This window comes from Neophocaena asiaeorientalis, unplaced genomic scaffold, assembly GCF_003031525.2.
Source record: "Neophocaena asiaeorientalis asiaeorientalis breed wild unplaced genomic scaffold, Neophocaena_asiaeorientalis_V1.1 scaffold85, whole genome shotgun sequence".
Taxonomy (NCBI): domain Eukaryota; kingdom Metazoa; phylum Chordata; class Mammalia; order Artiodactyla; family Phocoenidae; genus Neophocaena; species Neophocaena asiaeorientalis.
Window position 1 is genome coordinate 880,368 of NW_020174301.1, and position 6,000 is coordinate 886,367.

A 6,000-nucleotide genomic window follows, 5' to 3' on the forward strand; every position below is an offset into this window, starting at 1 on the left:
GTCAGCGTACATAGCAGTGCTAAGTCATTGACAGTAGCTCACAGAGGCAGTGGCTCTCAAACTTTCATTTGGGTTTGAAGTTTAGGGATGATTCTGAAATCAGTTGGCCTTTCATTCATGGGCAGCCAGCGGCCATAAAAATTGAGGATTGGTGTTTTCCCTTCTGAGAAGGATGAGAGGGGGCATAGCTGCCTGCTGTATGCAGGAGTCATTAGCCGTGAGTCTCCCTTGTTCAGAAATACTTTATAAAGATGACGTCTATCCTCTGTCAAGGTGACATCTGTTCTGCAAAGAAATCAGAGCAGTGAGTGCAAGAAACATGAAACGTATCAAGCACAGAATACAAAAGCAAGGGCTTTAACTTCCCTTGAAATGTAAGGTGGAATGAATCACTGGAGTGCAGCTTGGGTTGGTTTGTTCATTTGTTTATTTTTAACTATAGGAGGAAAGAAGATAAAAGATCTTTCCTGGGCCTGGACCATATGTCTATAGGCAATCTTTGGTGTCACCATAAAAGCCCTGGCATCCCATCACTCACATTGGAAACAAGTCTTTCACTTATCCTTCCATTGGTTCCTTTAGGCCTGAGCACTGGTACTGATGTCTGAATTGCTCTGGAGTTAGAAAACTCTCTGGAGTCCAAGAGACCCCCACGCAGTCATAGAAATGCCTGCCACCTGTGTATCTAACTCGACTTCTTCTCCGTGTGAGGGCCTTTTGTGGGTCCAGCTTTGTCCCAGTCAGGGATAGGCGGTCACCTAGATGCCCCTGACTGCCTCATTCTACCCAGCAAGAAGTAATCATAGGGCTGGTTCAGCAGCCTCTCAAGATGGCTCTGGATTTAGCTTGAGTGCCCCCTGTTGACCAAGCCGTACTTATTTTCCCAATGCACTGATCTCCAGACTTCAGATTCTCCTGTTTGGATTGCTAAGATCCGCCTGTGTTTGTCTTGGTTCTCCTTGACCCAGTCACCTTGCCATCTGTGGTTTACAGTCTCTGGGAATTGGATGAAATGTGATGTTGATCTTGAACTTACTGTTTTTACCAGGGTTAGCACCATCACAAGCCATGTGTCTTTCAGAGAACTAGCTACAGGGTCAGACCCTGCCCTGATCTGACACACCATCAGCTGCACCAGCAGGGCCTCTGAACTGATACTCATAGCGCCACATGCTGTAAAGAACCAAACGGTGCGATGTGGAAGTGACCCCTGGTCACATAGAACATAAAGCCACCAGAACAGGACAACAGCCAAGATGTAACAGAGGCAGGTGCTGATCCCTTGTGACTTTTGCTCTTTTTATCCCTCATTAGCTGGATGGCCATAGGACAGTTACTTAACTTCTTTGGGCCTTAATTTCATCATTTGTAAAATGGGAATAGCAATACCAACCTTATTCAGTGGTGATTATACCTAATACATTTCTTGCTGTGGGGCACTGGTACATAATGAGCTTTTAGTAAATGGTGGATCTTATCTTTATTATCCTGATTGATGGAACATGTGAAAGTGCCTGAATTATAGTAGTTGACAAACAGGTATTTGTAGAAGGATTTTGGTTATTTCAAGGCCTTTTTAAAAAAAATCTCCTTACAGATTTATGGAAAAGCAGGTGCCCATCAATCCTTTCACTGTCTCCTACCTTTACTGTCTCTTTTCTTTGCTTTCCTGTACCATGTAATTATCCCTGTGGTTTTCTGGAGCCCCAGAAAACACAGCATCATGTCAACAGTGATGCTTAGGCATTTGTGTGGCACTGAACAGTGTTTACATCCTCATCTCTTACATCCTTACAACAGCCAGTTGGGACATTTGAACAGGCGTTGTCCCCCTTTCAGTCGATGAGGTCATCAAAGAGCGTCTAACCAGTTAAGTGTCAGAGAAGAGACCAGAGCCCAGATTTTATGATTTCTCACCACAAGCTATGGTTCCATATTACAGGCTGAGTCTATTATATGTTCCAAATCTCTCCAAAACCTGAATCAGAGAATTAAAAGTTACTATGTCATCAGTAACCCCTTTCATCTGTCATAAGCCTGTATTGAACAAAGCCATTCTGCAGGGCATCAAACAAAAACTATTAGTGTACTCAACCCTGTGTAGGGGACGGGGTGACCCTGAAGCACCTCTGTGTCCATAAGGTGCCTGTGGTCTCTTTGGAGGGACAGAGTAACTGTGATGATGACAGCAGCATGAGGCCACGTACAATTCCGTAGCCACTACATTAGGGGGCATTAGAAGACTTGTACTAGAGCCCAGTCCATGTAGATTAGGTGCTTGATTTTGCGTAATTCATTTGTATTCCTTGAGTAGCAAGATACAAAAGGTTTTCTGGTTATTCCTCTCCTAGAAGAGACCTAGAAACAAGAAAAGCACAAGGAACACTTGGGCAAACAAAGATGAATAGGATTTCCTCTGAAGATCTGCCCCAGGTTGGCAGAAAAAGTCCTCCTCTCTCTCTGTCTCTCTCTCTCTGTCTCTCTCTGTCTCTCTTTCTCTCTCTCTCAAAAGGTATTACATTATTTTTAAACCCTTCTAGGCCTGGGAGGCATCACTTTACTTCTGATTACAACTTCCCAGGAGCTGCCGTTGGGTTTGTCAAGGTGTCTTAGTTTCCTGATGAACATGCGTATGTCTGTGACATACATAGATCAGAAAGAAAGAAACCTCTGGGGGAATATAGTTAAGACATTGCAGGATGGTGACCCAGTAAGAAAGCTAACCCACGTTCTTTCAACTTGGAAAGAATTGTTGAAGCCACCTATGTCATTAGATTCCTTCACAAAATATGTTGCTGTGCACAGAAAATAGATGTTGTAACACAAGAGCTCCTGGAAAGTGGAAAGTTCTAAATATATTCACAGCTGTTTCCCCTCAGGGTTTGGGTTTTGCTCCAGAGCCAGTTTCAGAATCTTACTTCAATTGAAAGTTTTTACCCAATCTGATATGCATTGAGGTTCCATCAGGTAGAATCCATTGAGGGAAATTGCTTCCTGCAATGATATATGATTCATTCATTCACATCTCTGAGGTATTTAGAGGAAATTATCCATGAGTTGCATCATTAGTTTAAAAGCAACTGCAGTTGTTTTTCTGTCAGTATAACTTTAAGCCATGTAAGATCATTAGTTGGGAAAACATATTTGAAAAGAGTATATAACTAGTTCTCTCCCCAGAACAGTATGATTTATGTTAGAGAAGCCTAGCATTGGAAATTAAACTTTTAAGCATAAGTCATCCTTGGGAATGACATCTAGATCCCCTCTTCTCCCTTGACACGCCCCACTGCAAAGGTGTCCGAAAAGTACAAGGATATTTCTAGGGGTACAGAAAACTGTGAAGATATCCACATTACAGCTGCAAACTACTGTGATGACAAAATACGTCTCCATTGGCTCACTCAGCAAAAAGCCAAGAAGATTATTTGCCATTATTCTACTAGACCATTCATCAGCCTTAGCTTTCTTTCTCAGTTTGGTGACCTCCTTGAGGGTTATCAGTGTCTGGCTGCTTGGCCATGAATTAGGAGGCAGCAGTGCCAATTACATCTCTGCCCAAATTGCTGACACTGGCATCTTATTTAGAGTCCTGTTCTTGACTTTTAGATCACCTCTTCCTCTCTCCTCTATATGAGAGTAAAATTCAGTGTGAGATGAGATTCATAAATGTCATGTTGTGGTTTTACCGTCTAGAAACATCAGGACAGAAATGTGCTCAGAATCTTACCTTTTGTTCTCACTGTACTTCTTACTATCCAGCACCAGTGGAGTCATTCAGATCTTTCTTAGCAATGAAATATAGTCTGAAATAGTTCCGTAAACTACATAAGCAGAGAGACAATGGAAAAGGCAAGGGTGAGTACAGCCAAACAAGTTTAATAGAAGGAAAAGATGATGGTTTGTTTGGCCATTCTTTGCGCTACCATCAGAATTTGGATTTTTATGGCAAGTGCTAATATATTAGGAGCTACAGAGGGGCCTTCAATGATGTTGATGCTCAGGGAACAGAGCATGGTGTCAGTTCCATGGCCTTCCCCTGATTCATCTGTCACAAAAGGGCTGGAGTTCAATCTCAGCTCTGTCACCTTAATAGTTTTGTGATTTTAAGAATCATTCAACCACTCTGAGTTTATAATCTTCATATATAAATCTAGGGCCTAATAACTAACTAATGGAATTTTGAAAACTGTATAAGATCATGTATGCAAAGTACTTTGTACAGTGCCTAGTTTATATTAAGCAAGTCAATAGTCGCTATTATCGCTGTTAATAATAACCCTACTATTATATTTCTTCCGGTGGACTTTAATCATTTTTAAAATCAGTTTCTGTCCCCAGTATACAAATAAAGGGGGAAAAGGACTCCCAAAATCTTAATTCCCATGATTACATAATCAAAGCCTTTTAAAACAGCCCACCCTTCCCAAACTACATGTTTATAGGAGGTAAACCAATATAAACCAGCATAACGTTGGTAGAATCTGTAGGATGCATCTTTTAGGGAAGGGTGGGCAAAATTTCAATATGAAAAGCAATGTGGGTATTTGCTGCTGAGAGTTTATTTTCTCTTTATATCAGAAAATAATTATGTGTTCCTAGTCAAGATTTATAAATAATTACGATAATATAATTCAGAGGCTTGGTATATAAACTAGGATCATGCATCGCATTTAAATGTCATGTCGTATCCTTTGGCGTCTCAGTGTGTAAGAGTTCCTCAGTCTTTCCTTGCCTTACATGACCTCAATATTTTTTGAGTTGAAGCTAATTACTTTGTAGAAGGTCCTTCAGTTTTTTCTACTGTTCCGTCGTGATTTTTGCATTTTAAGCAGGAATCACACCGAAATGATGCTGTGCTCGTCTCAGTGCATCGTATCAGGAGTCACATATCAGGGACATCATATCCATGAGCCTGGTAACGAGAGATGTGAACTTTTGTCACTTGGTCTGGTGCTGGCTAGGTTTCTCCATTGTAGAGTTAATTGATAAATATGTTGTACTTACTTGAAGCCACATCTCAGGAATCTTTGGTTCTGAAATCATGAAAAGTCTTCCTACTCAGAAGGGAAAAAAGTGTTCCCTAATTCTCAGGAGATGGCTGACTGTCATACTTTTAAACAAAGTGTGAGGATTATTTTTAAATAATTTAAATAGATTAATAGAAGAGTCTGACTCGCCTCATTACCTTGTCATCAAAATCAATGGATAGATCTTTATCCTTACCTTATTTGACATTTTAGTGGCATTTGACGTTTTGACCCTTCCTTACATGAAACACTCCTCTGTTATGTTTTCCGTGATGACAGTCTCTAATGTTTCTCTTCCTGAAAGCTGGCCAAACTTGCTCCTCTGTCTGACCACATATATATTTTTGGTTCTTTATCTATGTAATGATATATAACAATAATAATATTTTAGATAAATATGTTTTTAAAAAAAAAGAAGCAACAACACTCCAAACTGCTTGCAAAAGGCAGGGCTTAATCCTTTCCCAGTCTGGACACAAATCAACCTCGAACAATACACAACATTAAATTGCAAAGCAATTAAACTTGAAGGCCTAAAAGACCCAAATTTGTTTTATAATGAGAGCCATGAGGTCCCAAATTGTGAAGTGACTTTCCCAGGGTCCCTCTTGAGTCACTGATAAAATTAGAGGGAGAGAAGTTTTCCAGTGCCCCAGGCAGTAGTGTTTCCCTCCACCATCTTGCTTCCCAGCCGGGTACCTTACAAGAGCCACATTTCTGTTCTGCCAAGAACAGTCACTGGTTGGTCCAGAGTATCCTCGAAAACTTTTTCCAATGCCTCTGTTTATCCCAGACTAAACCTTGACTCTGCTTTGGTTTCACCTGGACAAAAGAAAGAGATTAGGAAACACAGGCCTGGAAAAATACTTTGTATGTTTAACAACTCTTATTACTTGATTATGATTAGCAAGGGAATAGATATTTAGGGCAGAATGTTTAGAAACTACATGGGGGAAAAAGCTGTCAGATGAAA